Consider the following 21,485-nt stretch of genomic DNA (forward strand, 5'->3'; position numbering starts at 1 on the left):
TTTAATCACTTTTAAGGACTTAAATACATAAAACAATATAAGTATATTCACAAAAGATAGCAATATTTGAATCCTCGTTCCGTTTTCTCAAAGATTTCTACACGTATATTTAGGGTATATGTACCCGTATCATACGCAGCTTCTAGATGTATTTACTATTGGTATATACCAATAAAAATCTGCTCCTTAGCAGCCTTAAATGATTAAGAAACATGTGGAACCAACCATTTGTCAAGTAGCATGAATTATTTAGCAAGAAAACAAAGTTAGGTATCATTTTTTTTCTTTATATACTAAAAACGTTTTTATGCATGCACACCATTTCTTCACCCCATTTTCTCATACTTACACTCCCATTTCTCTCTCAAAATACTCTTAACTTCATACTTGATCATCTACAAGCATTTTCCCCATCATTTAGCTTCAAAAACCTTACTTAATCACCATAAGAAAACCATACAAAAACACTTCAAGAAATCCTTCCAAGAACACAAACTTACTTCCAATCTTTCATCCACTTCCATCACCCTTTTGGTTCTAGGTTCTTACTCCTCTTTTACAGCAACCTTGTCCAAGGAACTTGAGGTAGTAACTATGTTCATAACCTTATTCGATTCATATATATATAGCTATCTTATTTTGTGGTATAAAATTTTAACAACAAGAACATAGTTTGAAAGTTTTCAAACTTGTTTGCAAACTAAATAGATCCTTCTAACTTAACTTTTAAAATACTTCAAGACCTGTAATATAACTTAATTATATGCTAATTTAACAAGGTAAAACTTGGTTTTTCAAAGAATACCTTAAAAACTGTTTTTACGACGTCGGAGTGCAACCGGGGACTGTTTTGGGTTGGATAATTAAAAACCATCTTAAACTTTGAATTGGAGGTTTATTTTCTGGAAAAATGATTTTTACTATAAATATGTTAACACATAAAAATTTCATGATTTAATTCAAAGTATAGGTATTTTTAGAAAAATGGTCATTAAATGATATTTTTGTAACAAAAATGTTTAACTTCATAAGTTTCACTAAAGTTTCACCTATGCCGTGTGATTTTGAATACATACTAAGGTATTTACAGTTCATAGTCTTAAAGAGGGACTCGATCCAAGGAGATGGCAAGTTGAATCAACAAAAACGGAGTTGTAACGAAGAAACTATGACCGAAACAAAATCGGATATCCAAGACTAGTTTAGCCACGAAAATAATTGGGAGAAATTAAATAAATCACATCTTTCTAAGATAACATGATATTTTATATATATGTACTCATAATTCAATTTTATATGGTTCAGGATCACCCGTAAACAATACGAGAAGATTAATCATAAGATCCCATGATTGTACGCAACACGTCATTTGACAACACCGGTACTTTATGTACGCAACACGTCATTTGACAACACCGGTACCGTGGGTCAAGATTAATCTCGACCAATACATATACGATGGGGGTTTTATTCATTTCATTGGGGGTTTATTAAACACCTAAAAATGAACCATTAAAATTGAATTACTAACATCGGACTGCTAACTACGGACTAAGGAATTATTAAAAGTATTAAAAGTATAACAAGTATATATATATGTGACGATTGTTTAAAAATGAAAATATATTGATATATTATATATGGATAGGTTCGTGATATCAACCGGAAGACCAAGTCAAAATATTTATATCTTCAAGACAACAGTGAGTATATAGTCCCACTTTTAAACTCTAAATATTTCGGGATGAGAATACATGTATTTTATGTTTTACGATATGGACACAAGTAACTGAAAAATATATTCTACGTTGAGTTGTACCACTGGCATACTTCCCTGTAGCTTGGTAACTAATATTTACAGCGGTATTGTAAACGCGAATCCTGTTGATAGATCTATCGGGCCTGACAACCCCAACCGGACTGGACGACCAGTATTCAACGGTTGCACAGTACTTCGTTTTGTGACTACACTTGGTACGGTGTAGTAAGATTTCATATTAAAGGGAATATGCGACGTGATTGAATGTTAAGTATGGTTACCAAGTGCTCAACCACTTAGAATATTTTTATGAAAATGTTTATATATGAAATCTTGTGGTCTATATATATATATATATATCGCTGCCGGCATTAAACCTATATCTCACCAACTTTATGTTGACATTTTAAAGCATGTTATTCTCAGGTATGAATTAAGTCTTCCGCTGTGCATTAGCTCGTACTAAGGATACTACTTGAGGCTATTAAGGACTTATATCATAAGGCGTTGCATTCGAGTCATTGAAGTTCATAGAGACTATTATTAAGTAAATGGCGGTTTAGATCATTTGAATATTATGAAATGTCAGGCGATTATGTCAATTCTGGATGTAACTATAGATTGCCTTTTAAGAATAAATGCAACGTTTGTAAGATGTATCATATAGAGGGCAAGTACCTCGCAATGTTATCAACTATTGTAATTCGTTTGTAATCAATATGGACAACGTCCGGATGATTAGTTTCGGATCCTTTCAGTTGGTATCAGAGCGTTGGTCTTAGCGAACCAGGCCTTGCATTAGTGTGTCTAACTAGTAGTTGTTAGGATACATTAAGTGAGTCTGGACTTTGACCGTGTCTGCCTGTCAAAAGTTTTGCTTATCAATCCTAGTCGGAAATCATCTGCTTATCATCCTTAGGGAACTGCCTGCTTATCATTCTTAAGTCTAGACACGTCTTACTGCATTTAGTGCATCGATAGTGTATAGACAAAATTCATATCCTAGCGTATCTGTTACTATAGACATTGCCTGACGTATTTCAAAGATTCTCCGTAATTCATGGGATTTTGATATTATATATACATATGTAAATTATGTATTGAAGAGTACCAAACCCAACTCCTATAATCTATTCCAAACCAAAAATTCATTTCTCCGACCATACAAGATGGATTCTTCATCCAGCTCAAATTCCTCCGACTTCGATAGCTTCGCCGATATGGATTTCCATTCGAGCTCCGAGAACAGCGTTACTGGAATGGATCAACCAATTTCCCATCATCTATTCTGGATGAATTGGGGATGGGTTCGTAACATACTAAATTTCTGGAGGCAAGAAGAAGGTGATCCATTCCATCCACCAAATTGTCCTCTTAACGATGAACCTGAAGCACTTACCGGCGAACCTATTCGAAACACCATTTTCTCGCTCATTTCTAGAGTATCTCGTCATGACTACATACTATCCCATATTTCGAATCTTGTTCATTCGCTCGTTCCAACTGTCAATCATCCCGGTATAATAGAAGAAGTCAACGAGCTTCGCGCTCGGGTAGTGGCTTTAGAAAATACGGTGCGAAGGTTACAAACACCAGCAGCAGCACCAGCAGCATAATCTGTATCACTATCAACAACGCCGACAGTACTCTTGTCACCCCCAAAATCTCAACATCACAAACTGTATCTCGGATATCAACACCACATACCTCAAAAACCTCATCGGAACTTCGAGTATGATCTTCGTTCTATATATCGTTCTACATCGATTATCTTCGCTTTACGTATCGTTTTACCTCATTTATCTTCGTTCGACCTGGCGATTATGTAATCTCTAATGCTTTAGAAGTTATGTAATCTAGTATTAACGATAAATCAAATGAGTTTAATACTTCATTGACTCATTGAATCTATGATTACATCTGAAGAAAATATATATGCAAGTATATTTTTATAAAGATTGTAATTAAAAATTCTTTCGTACAAACTGTTAATGATGAAAATATTTTAACGGGTGGGTAGTACCCGAGGAATATTTAGAATTCACATTAATAAGTTACGTTGTACATTCTCTAAATCTGATTCAACGGTCATTTACTATCCTACTTACAACTACCGATATACGTATCCGTTCACTACAGAATAACCATTTCTATTCAAATTTCATATTTGGATTTTGATCTATCAGAATCCAACAAGTGACATAATGAAGAAAACATTGGACAAAAATAAAAAGTGTTAGAAACAAACGAATTAATTAATTGAAATTGTGATAGGATTTCACGCTAACTGTTCCGGCTAACTGTTCCCAGTTAACTGATTAACATTTAATTTATCGCAATTTACATTCTCGCAATTTTATTTATCATCATTTAATTTCTGTTATTTACTTTTACGCACTTTAAATAACGGGACACGTATGCAAGGTTTCGACTTATCATATCGACCCATCTATATATATATTTCAGAACAACCGTAGACACTCTATATGTGAAGGCGGGAGTTGGCTATACAGGGTCGGAGTTGATTTCAAAATATATATATACTTTGAGTTGTGATCGACACCGAGACCGGTATACGGGTCACGATACGTATTATTTAATTCGAATATTATATATTAAATTATATATGAATCATTGAACCATCGGACTATTGGACTGCTAACTTTGGACAATTAAAATGAATTAAATTAAAATATTGATTATAACATATGAAACTAAATAATTCTTCAAGTTTGCCACTTGATTTCATCCTAAACCTCATTTGTACTTCGACAATTATAATCCTCGTTCAAATCTTTTCATGATTCTTGAAAACACTTCAATCGAGAAGTTGAACCAGCCGCACCTCGTTTACGGAAGAAAGATTTATGCATACAGTTATACACCTGAAACTTTCAAAACCGAAGTTATCGTTAAAACTTATCCGCGTCAAATTCCTTATCATTCATTGGCAAAAACAACCTTACATTTCTCTTTTCAATTTAAGTCAATTTTGTCACAGCTCCACTTTGATTTCTCAGTATGACCACTCTTATTATAACCTCGATATATATACCTTGTCCTTTCACCATTGTTACCGGAGAACCTTTCATATTCCACGACATCATGTACCAGCAGCTTGTCATCTTTTTGGCAGAATCCGCAATTAGTATTTTAAAAATCTCGCAAAACTTCTCAGTCATACCTATAACGTCTATTCCTAAGGATTTCATACTCCGAAGGTGAAGTTTCTGGAAAATACCCTGAATTATGAAGTAGTTCTTTAAATGCTGATGAAGCAGCGAAAATTGTAAACGATTTTAAATAGTCAAAAGTTTGATGATGAAGCACAGTGTGTCGATAAAACTCAGAAAAAGAGAAGAGTTGGAACCGGAAAACGGTTTGAGCAAAGTATGAAAGAGGTTGTGGATAAATAACAAGAACTGAATCTGCTTTCAAAGGATTCAAACGATTCAGTGCCTGCTGAAACCATTAGTAAAAACCCTACCCCTTATTCTAAACCTCTCCCGATGATATTCTTCATCATCATCTTATCTTAGATATTATAAGATATCTTCATATCTTCCGTTATACATATTCTCCATATTTCTGGAGATATTTTCACAACTACTCTTATCTGAGAATATTTATCTCTCCGTAATATCTGCATTACAACATAAAAGAAACTGTGTCAATTTCTAAATTTTGAAACCTCCAAGTTTAAAATATGAATGTTTTAAAGTAGTGTTGGGAACTGATGCATGAATTAGTATAATATAATGAAACTTGATCAACTTCATTATATTACAGTAAGTCATGTTAAGTTTCTAATGGAATGTGATGATTCACAGTACCGTCATCATGTGCCATGTTACACGGCTCTTACCTTCTATCAAGTCTCCAAACATATTAGAACGTATCACCTTGATAGTTCTATTTTTTCGAAATATTCGAGTAATTTAACGAATCAAGATCGTGCCATTACAATTTCATTCTAAAACCAATAGCTAGGTTCATTCCAAATTTCCTACCTACGAATTTCGGACCATTGTTCGCTTGGCTCGAGGACGGGAAGAAGAAATGAAGGGACAAAACCTCAGAATAGAAATAGGAACATAAACCACAGCAAATAAGAGAGAGCATTAACTGTGGATGACAATGATTTTAAGGGACGGGAGTAGGAACATCGAAATATAAGGGAAGGTATAAAACCTAACAAGAACCCCGAAACTACAAACCGTGCATATCAATACGTATTGCAACGTAAAGGCACGGGAGAATTAAAAACATTATAATTCCAAGGAAAGGATAAAAGAGAATAGATTCTTCTGGTGATAGATGAAAAAGAAGAATGAAAGATATGAAAGTTAGAAATATAACAAGGGTTAGAATGGGATGGAGCATATTAGCGAATGTCTTAAAGTAGGAACTAAAGAGAAAGAATAGAAGATGTGGGAAGAAAGAAAGGGAAGGAGGTAAATTTATAGTGAAATATTCGACAAAGAAATCAAAACAGATTGCCGCGTTAAATCAAAGAAGATCCTGATCGCCGCAAAACTAAATCTTATTACATAAGATTTTCTTTAAAACCCTTAAATCCCGGAAATCGATCATAATCACGTCATCGGTTACAACAATTCTATATTTACTCATTTCACTCTTTTGTGATAGCTTCGCTCGTGCGTCTCACATAACCAAATCGTTTTATCTAAATCTTTCAATAATGATAAAATTTCATTATTACCTCATATTCGTCATGAAAACATTCCTATTGTTATTTATGACAACCTCTACCAAATTTCGAGGACGAAATTTCTTTAACGGATGGGTACTGTAACGACCCGGAAATTTCCGACCAAATTTAAACTCTAATCTCTATATGGTTCCGACACGATAAGCAAAAACCCTAAAGTTGACCCGCACTTTTTTGATCGTTCTATACTTATAAGATTAATATTTACATAAATTAAACCTTACCAACATGATAAGCAATCCAAATTGTTGAGACTTATGTTTTCGAAAAGAGTTTTACACAACGTTTGACCGTCTAGTTTGACCGATGATATCACGAACTATATAACATATGATAATTATACGTTTGTGTATATATATGTATATATACATATTTAACATGGTTTATGGATGTTTTAATATCTCATTTTGTATTAATAACAATAATTTATAAGTATATTTTGAAACTACTAACTTAAGTTTTCAAAACAATAACCATACATAACGTTATTTGATATAAATACTTATGACTTATAATGTTTATACATATAACGTATAAGTAATGTATTTAATCACTTTTAAGGACTTAAATACATAAAACAATATAAGTATATTCACAAAAGATAGCAATATTTGAATCCTCGTTCCGTTTTCTCAAAGATTTCTACACGTATATTTAGGGTATATGTACCCGTATCATACGCAGCTTCTAGATGTATTTACTATTGGTATATACCAATAAAAATCTGCTCCTTAGCAGCCTTAAATGATTAAGAAACATGTGGAACCAACCATTTGTCAAGTAGCATGAATTATTTAGCAAGAAAACAAAGTTAGGTATCATTTTTTTTCTTTATATACTAAAAACGTTTTTATGCATGCACACCATTTCTTCACCCCATTTTCTCATACTTACACTCCCATTTCTCTCTCAAAATACTCTTAACTTCATACTTGATCATCTACAAGCATTTTCCCCATCATTTAGCTTCAAAAACCTTACTTAATCACCATAAGAAAACCATACAAAAACACTTCAAGAAATCCTTCCAAGAACACAAACTTACTTCCAATCTTTCATCCACTTCCATCACCCTTTTGGTTCTAGGTTCTTACTCCTCTTTTACAGCAACCTTGTCCAAGGAACTTGAGGTAGTAACTATGTTCATAACCTTATTCGATTCATATATATATAGCTATCTTATTTTGTGGTATAAAATTTTAACAACAAGAACATAGTTTGAAAGTTTTCAAACTTGTTTGCAAACTAAATAGATCCTTCTAACTTAACTTTTAAAATACTTCAAGACCTGTAATATAACTTAATTATATGCTAATTTAACAAGGTAAAAGTTGGTTTTTCAAAGAATACCTTAAAAACTGTTTTTACGACGTCGGAGTGCAACCGGGGACTGTTTTGGGTTGGATAATTAAAAACCATCTTAAACTTTGAATTGGAGGTTTATTTTCTGGAAAAATGATTTTTACTATAAATATGTTAACACATAAAAATTTCATGATTTAATTCAAAGTATAGGTATTTTTAGAAAAATGGTCATTAAATGATATTTTTGTAACAAAAATGTTTAACTTCATAAGTTTCACTAAAGTTTCACCTATGCCGTGTGATTTTGAATACATACTAAGGTATTTACAGTTCATAGTCTTAAAGAGGGACTCGATCCAAGGAGATGGCAAGTTGAATCAACAAAAACGGAGTTGTAACGAAGAAACTATGACCGAAACAAAATCGGATATCCAAGACTAGTTTAGCCACGAAAATAATTGGGAGAAATTAAATAAATCACATCTTTCTAAGATAACATGATATTTTATATATATGTACTCATAATTCAATTTTATATGGTTCAGGATCACCCGTAAACAATACGAGAAGATTAATCATAAGATCCCATGATTGTACGCAACACGTCATTTGACAACACCGGTACTTTATGTACGCAACACGTCATTTGACAACACCGGTACCGTGGGTCAAGATTAATCTCGACCAATACATATACGATGGGGGTTTTATTCATTTCATTGGGGGTTTATTAAACACCTAAAAATGAACCATTAAAATTGAATTACTAACATCGGACTGCTAACTACGGACTAAGGAATTATTAAAAGTATTAAAAGTATAACAAGTATATATATATGTGACGATTGTTTAAAAATGAAAATATATTGATATATTATATATGGATAGGTTCGTGATATCAACCGGAAGACCAAGTCAAAATATTTATATCTTCAAGACAACAGTGAGTATATAGTCCCACTTTTAAACTCTAAATATTTCGGGATGAGAATACATGTATTTTATGTTTTACGATATGGACACAAGTAACTGAAAAATATATTCTACGTTGAGTTGTACCACTGGCATACTTCCCTGTAGCTTGGTAACTAATATTTACAGCGGTATTGTAAACGCGAATCCTGTTGATAGATCTATCGGGCCTGACAACCCCAACCGGACTGGACGACCAGTATTCAACGGTTGCACAGTACTTCGTTTTGTGACTACACTTGGTACGGTGTAGTAAGATTTCATATTAAAGGGAATATGCGACGTGATTGAATGTTAAGTATGGTTACCAAGTGCTCAACCACTTAGAATATTTTTATGAAAATGTTTATATATGAAATCTTGTGGTCTATATATATATATATATCGCTGCCGGCATTAAACCTATATCTCACCAACTTTATGTTGACATTTTAAAGCATGTTATTCTCAGGTATGAATTAAGTCTTCCGCTGTGCATTAGCTCGTACTAAGGATACTACTTGAGGCTATTAAGGACTTATATCATAAGGCGTTGCATTCGAGTCATTGAAGTTCATAGAGACTATTATTAAGTAAATGGCGGTTTAGATCATTTGAATATTATGAAATGTCAGGCGATTATGTCAATTCTGGATGTAACTATAGATTGCCTTTTAAGAATAAATGCAACGTTTGTAAGATGTATCATATAGAGGGCAAGTACCTCGCAATGTTATCAACTATTGTAATTCGTTTGTAATCAATATGGACAACGTCCGGATGATTAGTTTCGGATCCTTTCAGTTGGTATCAGAGCGTTGGTCTTAGCGAACCAGGCCTTGCATTAGTGTGTCTAACTAGTAGTTGTTAGGATACATTAAGTGAGTCTGGACTTTGACCGTGTCTGCCTGTCAAAAGTTTTGCTTATCAATCCTAGTCGGAAATCATCTGCTTATCATCCTTAGGGAACTGTCTGCTTATCATTCTTAAGTCTAGACACGTCTTACTGCATTTAGTGCATCGATAGTGTATAGACAAAATTCATATCCTAGCGTATCTGTTACTATAGACATTGCCTGACGTATTTCAAAGATTCTCCGTAATTCATGGGATTTTGATATTATATATACATATGTAAATTATGTATTGAAGAGTACCAAACCCAACTCCTATAATCTATTCCAAACCAAAAATTCATTTCTCCGACCATACAAGATGGATTCTTCATCCAGCTCAAATTCCTCCGACTTCGATAGCTTCGCCGATATGGATTTCCATTCGAGCTCCGAGAACAGCGTTACTGGAATGGATCAACCAATTTCCCATCATCTATTCTGGATGAATTGGGGATGGGTTCGTAACATACTAAATTTCTGGAGGCAAGAAGAAGGTGATCCATTCCATCCACCAAATTGTCCTCTTAACGATGAACCTGAAGCACTTACCGGCGAACCTATTCGAAACACCATTTTCTCGCTCATTTCTAGAGTATCTCGTCATGACTACATACTATCCCATATTTCGAATCTTGTTCATTCGCTCGTTCCAACTGTCAATCATCCCGGTATAATAGAAGAAGTCAACGAGCTTCGCGCTCGGGTAGTGGCTTTAGAAAATACGGTGCGAAGGTTACAAACACCAGCAGCAGCACCAGCAGCATAATCTGTATCACTATCAACAACGCCGACAGTACTCTTGTCACCCCCAAAATCTCAACATCACAAACTGTATCTCGGATATCAACACCACATACCTCAAAAACCTCATCGGAACTTCGAGTATGATCTTCGTTCTATATATCGTTCTACATCGATTATCTTCGCTTTACGTATCGTTTTACCTCATTTATCTTCGTTCGACCTGGCGATTATGTAATCTCTAATGCTTTAGAAGTTATGTAATCTAGTATTAACGATAAATCAAATGAGTTTAATACTTCATTGACTCATTGAATCTATGATTACATCTGAAGAAAATATATATGCAAGTATATTTTTATAAAGATTGTAATTAAAAATTCTTTCGTACAAACTGTTAATGATGAAAATATTTTAACGGGTGGGTAGTACCCGAGGAATATTTAGAATTCACATTAATAAGTTACGTTGTACATTCTCTAAATCTGATTCAACGGTCATTTACTATCCTACTTACAACTACCGATATACGTATCCGTTCACTACAGAATAACCATTTCTATTCAAATTTCATATTTGGATTTTGATCTATCAGAATCCAACAAGTGACATAATGAAGAAAACATTGGACAAAAATAAAAAGTGTTAGAAACAAACGAATTAATTAATTGAAATTGTGATAGGATTTCACGCTAACTGTTCCGGCTAACTGTTCCCAGTTAACTGATTAACATTTAATTTATCGCAATTTACATTCTCGCAATTTTATTTATCATCATTTAATTTCTGTTATTTACTTTTACGCACTTTAAATAACGGGACACGTATGCAAGGTTTCGACTTATCATATCGACCCATCTATATATATATTTCAGAACAACCGTAGACACTCTATATGTGAAGGCGGGAGTTGGCTATACAGGGTCGGAGTTGATTTCAAAATATATATATACTTTGAGTTGTGATCGACACCGAGACCGGTATACGGGTCACGATACGTATTATTTAATTCGAATATTATATATTAAATTATATATGAATCATTGAACCATCGGACTATTGGACTGCTAACTTTGGACAATTAAAATGAATTAAATTAAAATATTGATTATAACATATGAAACTAAATAATTCTTCAAGTTTGCCACTTGATTTCATCCTAAACCTCATTTGTACTTCGACAATTATAATCCTCGTTCAAATCTTTTCATGATTCTTGAAAACACTTCAATCGAGAAGTTGAACCAGCCGCACCTCGTTTACGGAAGAAAGATTTATGCATACAGTTATACACCTGAAACTTTCAAAACCGAAGTTATCGTTAAAACTTATCCGCGTCAAATTCCTTATCATTCATTGGCAAAAACAACCTTACATTTCTCTTTTCAATTTAAGTCAATTTTGTCACAGCTCCACTTTGATTTCTCAGTATGACCACTCTTATTATAACCTCGATATATATACCTTGTCCTTTCACCATTGTTACCGGAGAACCTTTCATATTCCACGACATCATGTACCAGCAGCTTGTCATCTTTTTGGCAGAATCCGCAATTAGTATTTTAAAAATCTCGCAAAACTTCTCAGTCATACCTATAACGTCTATTCCTAAGGATTTCATACTCCGAAGGTGAAGTTTCTGGAAAATACCCTGAATTATGAAGTAGTTCTTTAAATGCTGATGAAGCAGCGAAAATTGTAAACGATTTTAAATAGTCAAAAGTTTGATGATGAAGCACAGTGTGTCGATAAAACTCAGAAAAAGAGAAGAGTTGGAACCGGAAAACGGTTTGAGCAAAGTATGAAAGAGGTTGTGGATAAATAACAAGAACTGAATCTGCTTTCAAAGGATTCAAACGATTCAGTGCCTGCTGAAACCATTAGTAAAAACCCTACCCCTTATTCTAAACCTCTCCCGATGATATTCTTCATCATCATCTTATCTTAGATATTATAAGATATCTTCATATCTTCCGTTATACATATTCTCCATATTTCTGGAGATATTTTCACAACTACTCTTATCTGAGAATATTTATCTCTCCGTAATATCTGCATTACAACATAAAAGAAACTGTGTCAATTTCTAAATTTTGAAACCTCCAAGTTTAAAATATGAATGTTTTAAAGTAGTGTTGGGAACTGATGCATGAATTAGTATAATATAATGAAACTTGATCAACTTCATTATATTACAGTAAGTCATGTTAAGTTTCTAATGGAATGTGATGATTCACAGTACCGTCATCATGTGCCATGTTACACGGCTCTTACCTTCTATCAAGTCTCCAAACATATTAGAACGTATCACCTTGATAGTTCTATTTTTTCGAAATATTCGAGTAATTTAACGAATCAAGATCGTGCCATTACAATTTCATTCTAAAACCAATAGCTAGGTTCATTCCAAATTTCCTACCTACGAATTTCGGACCATTGTTCGCTTGGCTCGAGGACGGGAAGAAGAAATGAAGGGACAAAACCTCAGAATAGAAATAGGAACATAAACCACAGCAAATAAGAGAGAGCATTAACTGTGGATGACAATGATTTTAAGGGACGGGAGTAGGAACATCGAAATATAAGGGAAGGTATAAAACCTAACAAGAACCCCGAAACTACAAACCGTGCATATCAATACGTATTGCAACGTAAAGGCACGGGAGAATTAAAAACATTATAATTCCAAGGAAAGGATAAAAGAGAATAGATTCTTCTGGTGATAGATGAAAAAGAAGAATGAAAGATATGAAAGTTAGAAATATAACAAGGGTTAGAATGGGATGGAGCATATTAGCGAATGTCTTAAAGTAGGAACTAAAGAGAAAGAATAGAAGATGTGGGAAGAAAGAAAGGGAAGGAGGTAAATTTATAGTGAAATATTCGACAAAGAAATCAAAACAGATTGCCGCGTTAAATCAAAGAAGATCCTGATCGCCGCAAAACTAAATCTTATTACATAAGATTTTCTTTAAAACCCTTAAATCCCGGAAATCGATCATAATCACGTCATCGGTTACAACAATTCTATATTTACTCATTTCACTCTTTTGTGATAGCTTCGCTCGTGCGTCTCACATAACCAAATCGTTTTATCTAAATCTTTCAATAATGATAAAATTTCATTATTACCTCATATTCGTCATGAAAACATTCCTATTGTTATTTATGACAACCTCTACCAAATTTCGAGGACGAAATTTCTTTAACGGATGGGTACTGTAACGACCCGGAAATTTCCGACCAAATTTAAACTCTAATCTCTATATGGTTCCGACACGATAAGCAAAAACCCTAAAGTTGACCCGCACTTTTTTGATCGTTCTATACTTATAAGATTAATATTTACATAAATTAAACCTTACCAACATGATAAGCAATCCAAATTGTTGAGACTTATGTTTTCGAAAAGAGTTTTACACAACGTTTGACCGTCTAGTTTGACCGATGATATCACGAACTATATAACATATGATAATTATACGTTTGTGTATATATATGTATATATACATATTTAACATGGTTTATGGATGTTTTAATATCTCATTTTGTATTAATAACAATAATTTATAAGTATATTTTGAAACTACTAACTTAAGTTTTCAAAACAATAACCATACATAACGTTATTTGATATAAATACTTATGACTTATAATGTTTATACATATAACGTATAAGTAATGTATTTAATCACTTTTAAGGACTTAAATACATAAAACAATATAAGTATATTCACAAAAGATAGCAATATTTGAATCCTCGTTCCGTTTTCTCAAAGATTTCTACACGTATATTTAGGGTATATGTACCCGTATCATACGCAGCTTCTAGATGTATTTACTATTGGTATATACCAATAAAAATCTGCTCCTTAGCAGCCTTAAATGATTAAGAAACATGTGGAACCAACCATTTGTCAAGTAGCATGAATTATTTAGCAAGAAAACAAAGTTAGGTATCATTTTTTTTCTTTATATACTAAAAACGTTTTTATGCATGCACACCATTTCTTCACCCCATTTTCTCATACTTACACTCCCATTTCTCTCTCAAAATACTCTTAACTTCATACTTGATCATCTACAAGCATTTTCCCCATCATTTAGCTTCAAAAACCTTACTTAATCACCATAAGAAAACCATACAAAAACACTTCAAGAAATCCTTCCAAGAACACAAACTTACTTCCAATCTTTCATCCACTTCCATCACCCTTTTGGTTCTAGGTTCTTACTCCTCTTTTACAGCAACCTTGTCCAAGGAACTTGAGGTAGTAACTATGTTCATAACCTTATTCGATTCATATATATATAGCTATCTTATTTTGTGGTATAAAATTTTAACAACAAGAACATAGTTTGAAAGTTTTCAAACTTGTTTGCAAACTAAATAGATCCTTCTAACTTAACTTTTAAAATACTTCAAGACCTGTAATATAACTTAATTATATGCTAATTTAACAAGGTAAAAGTTGGTTTTTCAAAGAATACCTTAAAAACTGTTTTTACGACGTCGGAGTGCAACCGGGGACTGTTTTGGGTTGGATAATTAAAAACCATCTTAAACTTTGAATTGGAGGTTTATTTTCTGGAAAAATGATTTTTACTATAAATATGTTAACACATAAAAATTTCATGATTTAATTCAAAGTATAGGTATTTTTAGAAAAATGGTCATTAAATGATATTTTTGTAACAAAAATGTTTAACTTCATAAGTTTCACTAAAGTTTCACCTATGCCGTGTGATTTTGAATACATACTAAGGTATTTACAGTTCATAGTCTTAAAGAGGGACTCGATCCAAGGAGATGGCAAGTTGAATCAACAAAAACGGAGTTGTAACGAAGAAACTATGACCGAAACAAAATCGGATATCCAAGACTAGTTTAGCCACGAAAATAATTGGGAGAAATTAAATAAATCACATCTTTCTAAGATAACATGATATTTTATATATATGTACTCATAATTCAATTTTATATGGTTCAGGATCACCCGTAAACAATACGAGAAGATTAATCATAAGATCCCATGATTGTACGCAACACGTCATTTGACAACACCGGTACTTTATGTACGCAACACGTCATTTGACAACACCGGTACCGTGGGTCAAGATTAATCTCGACCAATACATATACGATGGGGGTTTTATTCATTTCATTGGGGGTTTATTAAACACCTAAAAATGAACCATTAAAATTGAATTACTAACATCGGACTGCTAACTACGGACTAAGGAATTATTAAAAGTATTAAAAGTATAACAAGTATATATATATGTGACGATTGTTTAAAAATGAAAATATATTGATATATTATATATGGATAGGTTCGTGATATCAACCGGAAGACCAAGTCAAAATATTTATATCTTCAAGACAACAGTGAGTATATAGTCCCACTTTTAAACTCTAAATATTTCGGGATGAGAATACATGTATTTTATGTTTTACGATATGGACACAAGTAACTGAAAAATATATTCTACGTTGAGTTGTACCACTGGCATACTTCCCTGTAGCTTGGTAACTAATATTTACAGCGGTATTGTAAACGCGAATCCTGTTGATAGATCTATCGGGCCTGACAACCCCAACCGGACTGGACGACCAGTATTCAACGGTTGCACAGTACTTCGTTTTGTGACTACACTTGGTACGGTGTAGTAAGATTTCATATTAAAGGGAATATGCGACGTGATTGAATGTTAAGTATGGTTACCAAGTGCTCAACCACTTAGAATATTTTTATGAAAATGTTTATATATGAAATCTTGTGGTCTATATATATATATATATCGCTGCCGGCATTAAACCTATATCTCACCAACTTTATGTTGACATTTTAAAGCATGTTATTCTCAGGTATGAATTAAGTCTTCCGCTGTGCATTAGCTCGTACTAAGGATACTACTTGAGGCTATTAAGGACTTATATCATAAGGCGTTGCATTCGAGTCATTGAAGTTCATAGAGACTATTATTAAGTAAATGGCGGTTTAGATCATTTGAATATTATGAAATGTCAGGCGATTATGTCAATTCTGGATGTAACTATAGATTGCCTTTTAAGAATAAATGCAACGTTTGTAAGATGTATCATATAGAGGGAAAGTACCTCGCAATGTTATCAACTATTGTAATTCGTTTGTAATCAATATGGACAACGTCCGGATGATTAGTTTCGGATCCTTTCAGTTTGACTTCGGTTGACTTTGTTTGACTTGCATGATATAGTTGACTTTTACTTTGAAACGCGTCGAGTCGAGCAATAAGACAACGTATACTATGAAACCACTCTTATTTAAGATGCATATATTGACCAACCTAAATACGTATACTTAGGTTGCATTATTCAGCTGTAAACTGTACAAGTTTTTGTCTGTCATCCAAGCTTATTCAAAGGTGAGTCTACAGTCCCGCTTTTTACATGTTTTTAGGGATGAGAATACACGATGTTATACTTACTTTATCAAATGCTTTTATATTGACACGAGTACTATATATGTGTACTGAGTTTGTTCACAAAGCCTCTAGCTTGAATACTTTTAATACCATCGGTGTAAGCACGATTTAGATGGACGGATCCGTTAGGTTGAAAACCTCACCCGCTATAAAAACTGTGGTGCATTTATTTTGAACATTAGATACGCTCGAACAAGTGTATAACATTTTAGGAGGTAAAGGCGGGTATAGTGGCTTTTATACTCGGGTCATTGCTAGTATTCAGGTGCTCAGATTATGCAAACGTTAAAATCTCATGGTCAAGGAAACTAAACTATTTTTCTGATAACTATTTTTCAGATACTGCTACATACTTTAAAACCTGTAGATTCACCAACATTATTGTTGATCTGTTTTTGCGTGTTTTTATTCTCAGGTCCTTAAGAGGTAGGCTTCCGCTGTGTTTGCTGCATGTCTGGCCGTAGAGTCAGCATTTGATTTATTGAACATTATTTACTTTCGTATTTAAAACTTTTATAACTGTTTAAATACTATTGGCTTGTGGTTACGATCACAACAGTGTTTCTATTTTGGGATTATTGACTTATGTTTTTGAAAGTCAACTTTTAATAAAATTAAATACCATTGCTTTAAAAGTCTCATATAGAGGGCGTAGCTGTTAACTGTGGGACCTGGATTAACGCTCCGTCAGATGGAAATTTGACAAAGTGTTATATCAACCCAAACGGCATAACCACAAACTCGTAATGACCGTAACGCGTTCTAAAAGCAGTCTTCGGAATATCATCCTCCTTCACCCGCATTTGATGATACCCAGAATGTAAATCGATCTTCGAATAAACTGACGAGCCTTGTAGTTGATCAAATAAGTCGTCGATTCTTGGTAGTGGATAATGGTTCTTGATGGTAAGTTTGTTCAACTCTCGGTAGTCGATACACAACCTGAATGTACCATCCTTCTTTTTGACAAATAAAACAGGAGCTCCCCACGGTGATGTGCTTGGTCAAATGAAACCACGCTCTAAAAGTTCTTGCAATTGGCTCTGGAGTTCCTTCATTTCGTTGGGTGCGAGTCTGTATAGAGCACGAGCTATCGGTGCAGCTCCTAGTACAAGATCTATTTGAAATTCAACGGATCGGTGTGGAGGTAGTCCTGGTAATTCTTTCGGAAATACATCGGGAAATTCTTTTGCGACGGGAACATCACTGATGTCATTTTTTTCGGTATTGATTTTCTCGACGTGTGCTAGAACAGCATAGCAACCTTTTCTTATTAGTTTCTGCGCCTTCAAATTACTAATAAGATTTAGCTTCGCGTTGCTCTTTTCTCCGTACACCATTAAGGGTTTTCCTTTTTCTCGTATAATGCGAATTGCATTTTTATAAAAAACGATCTCTGCTTTCACTTCTCTCAACCAGTCCATGCCGATTATCACATCAAAACTCCCTAACTCTACTGGTATCAAATCAATCTTAAACGTTTCGGTAACCAGTTTAATTTCTCGATTTCGACATATATTATCTGCTGAAATTAATTTGCCGTTGGCTAATTCGAGTAAAAATTTATTATCCAAAGGCGTCACTGGACAATTTAATTTAGCACAAAAATCCCTACTCATATAGCTTCTATCCGCACCCGAATCAAATAAAACATCAGCAGGTTTATTGTCAATAAGAAAGTGCTCGTAACAAGCTCTAGGTCTTCCTGCGCTTCTACCGCATTAATATTGAAAACTCTTCCGTGGCCTTGCCCATTAGTATTCCCCTGATTTGGGCACGTAGTTTTAAAGTGGCTCTTCTTCCCGCATCCGAAACAAACAATGTGGGCGTTATTTGTTCCTCCAGTCATTGGTCCTAAAGTTTCACACTTCGTCGCACCATGACCCGGTCTTTTACATTTGGTTCATACAACCTTACAGTATTTATCCGGATGATATCCATCACACCTATAGCATGGAGTTTTCTGATTGTTGTCGCCATTGTTGTTATTGAGATTGTTGTTGGGATTGTTGTTGTTATTATTGTTGTTGGAACGGTTATTGTAGTTGTTGTTGGGACGTTTGATGTAGTTGTTGTTGGGATTGCGATTGTTGTTGTTGCGATTGATGTTGCGGTTGTTGGGATAGTTATTGCGATTGTGGTTGTGATTGTTTTTGTTGTATTGGTGACTCTTGTCACTGGTTTCTTCCCACTTTCTCTTGGCTTGTTTCGCTTTGGCCTCTTCGGCCGCTTGCTCTTTAATCCTACCCTCAATTTGGTTCACTAGTTTGTGACCATTCGACTTGCCTTTTGTATGGAGGCGGGCTCGTGTGAACTCACATCTTCTTGAATTCTTTCCGGTAACCCTTTTACAAATGCGTCGATCTTCTCTTCTTCGTCTTCGAACGCTCTGGGACACAATAGGCACAACTCTGTGAATCGTCGTTCGTACGTGGTGATATCGAAACCTTGCATTCGTAATCCTCTAAGCTCTACCTTGAGCTTATTGACCTCTTTTCTGGGACGATACTGTTCGTTCATCAAGTGCTTGAATGTTGACCACGGTAGTGCGTAAGCAGCATCTTGTCCTACCTGCTCGAGATAGGTATTCCACCATGTTAACGTAGTACCTATGAAGGTATACGTAGCGTACTTTACTTTATCTTCTTCAGTACATTTACTTATGGCAAACACCGATTCAACCTTCTCGGTCCACCGTTTCAATCCGATTGGACCCTCGGTTCCATCAAATTTCAAAGGTTTGCAGGCAGTGAATTCTTTGTAGGAGCATCCTACACAATTTCTAGTGGCGTTAGATCCATTGCTAGTTTCAGAGTTATTGTTGTTATTTCGCATTGCAGCCTGCACTGCGGCTACATTTGTAGGAAGGAAAACACGGAAGTCTTCCTCGGTCATATTCAGAGTATTTCGAGTAGTTGGTGCCATTTCCATCAAAAATAATCAAATGAATCAAATTAATCATACAGAATATTAAGAGTAGTTAATAGTATTTCATAGCATGATATGAACTCATTTATAAAAGCTTTTTCTTCATATTAGCGTTTTATAATTTATAATTCGGGTAGTACCTACCCGTTAAGTTCATACTTAGCAGCTAATATACAATTCAACTACTACAATTCTATATGAAAAACTGATAATAATATTTCGCGCTCAAACTTTTATACAATATTTTACAAACATACATTACCGCAAATTTTACATATAGCATGAAATATAGCACACAATAACTTCGATACAGGTAGTTGCGAAGACAATTCCAGTTAATACGCAAGTCATTCAGCAAAGGCAATAAAAACACGTAATTCATACGTCCAGAAACAAGTCATGCATTCTGGTTTTATTAATACAATCTCCCATCCTTGGTCTTGTGGAACGTAACCATTGTGGCCATTGACAAGATAGCATGTAGTAATGTTTTCAAAAGGACGGGGGTTACGTAATGCCCAACAGTCCCGTAATAATCTAAATACCTTGTTTCTCACCCCAACTACCGAATCCGTCACTTGTGGGAAGGTTTTATTTAAAAGTTGTAATCCGATGTTCTTTTTCTCACTTTAGTGAGAAGCAAACATCACTAACCCGTAAGCATAACATGCTTCTTTATGTTGCATGTTAGAAGCTCTTTCTAAAGCACGAAGTCCTATGTTGGGATATGTTGAGTCAAAATAGGTTCTTAACCCGTAGCGTAAAATTGCACTTGGGTTCCCCGTATTTAACGCTTTAAAGAAAACATGGCGTAACTTAAGGTCTCCCCAATGTGATATACCCCATCTTTCAAAAGAAAGCCTTTTATAAACTAAGACATGCCTGTAACGTTTTTCAAATGTTCTACAAACTAATTTTGCCGTAAATAATTGTGCTTACGAATTCTGACCGACTTTAGACAAGATTTTATCAATCATGTCCCCGGGTAGGTCTTCTAAAATTTTCGGTTGTCTATCCTTAACATCCATTTTGTGTTTTTTTTATACTGTAAAAATAGACGAGGGTTAGATTCATAAAAGATACTTAACAAATAATGCAAGCAATTTTTATATATATCATAAAAGCACAAGCACACTATATTACATATATTACATCGCATGATTACAACTCTTTATTCCGACTCACTTGTTTCTTCTTCTTCGAGCTTAGTTTGTTTCGCTAATTTCCTAGGAATATATGGTGCTCCCCTAATACGAGTCGTTCTTTTCACAAATGATCTAGAAAAACCTGGTGGCTTAGATGTTCCCGGGTTATAACTAAATCTTAAGAAATACGGGTGTTGACGGTATTTCCCATCGGGACATTTCATGTTAACATAGAGGTCATCGGGGTTGGAATTAGGTTTCTCTATTTTGATGCCTTTTCCCTTATTATTTTCTTTTGCCTTTTCAAATTGGGTCGGGGTAATTTCTATAACATCATCGGAATCCTCATCGGGATCCGATTCGTCAGAAAATTGGTAATCTTCCCAATAATTTTCTTCCTCGGCGGAAACACCATTGATCATTATTAATTTTGGTCCATTGGTTGAGGGTTTTCTTTTATTTGTCTGTTTTTCAGTGGTTTCTAATATTTCCTCCTCTGGAACCTCCTCTTCTTCCGGTTCCTCTTCTTTCGGTTCCTCTTCTTCCGGTTCCTCTTCGGG

Source organism: Rutidosis leptorrhynchoides, chromosome 10 (assembly GCF_046630445.1).
Source record: "Rutidosis leptorrhynchoides isolate AG116_Rl617_1_P2 chromosome 10, CSIRO_AGI_Rlap_v1, whole genome shotgun sequence".
NCBI lineage: Eukaryota > Viridiplantae > Streptophyta > Magnoliopsida > Asterales > Asteraceae > Rutidosis > Rutidosis leptorrhynchoides.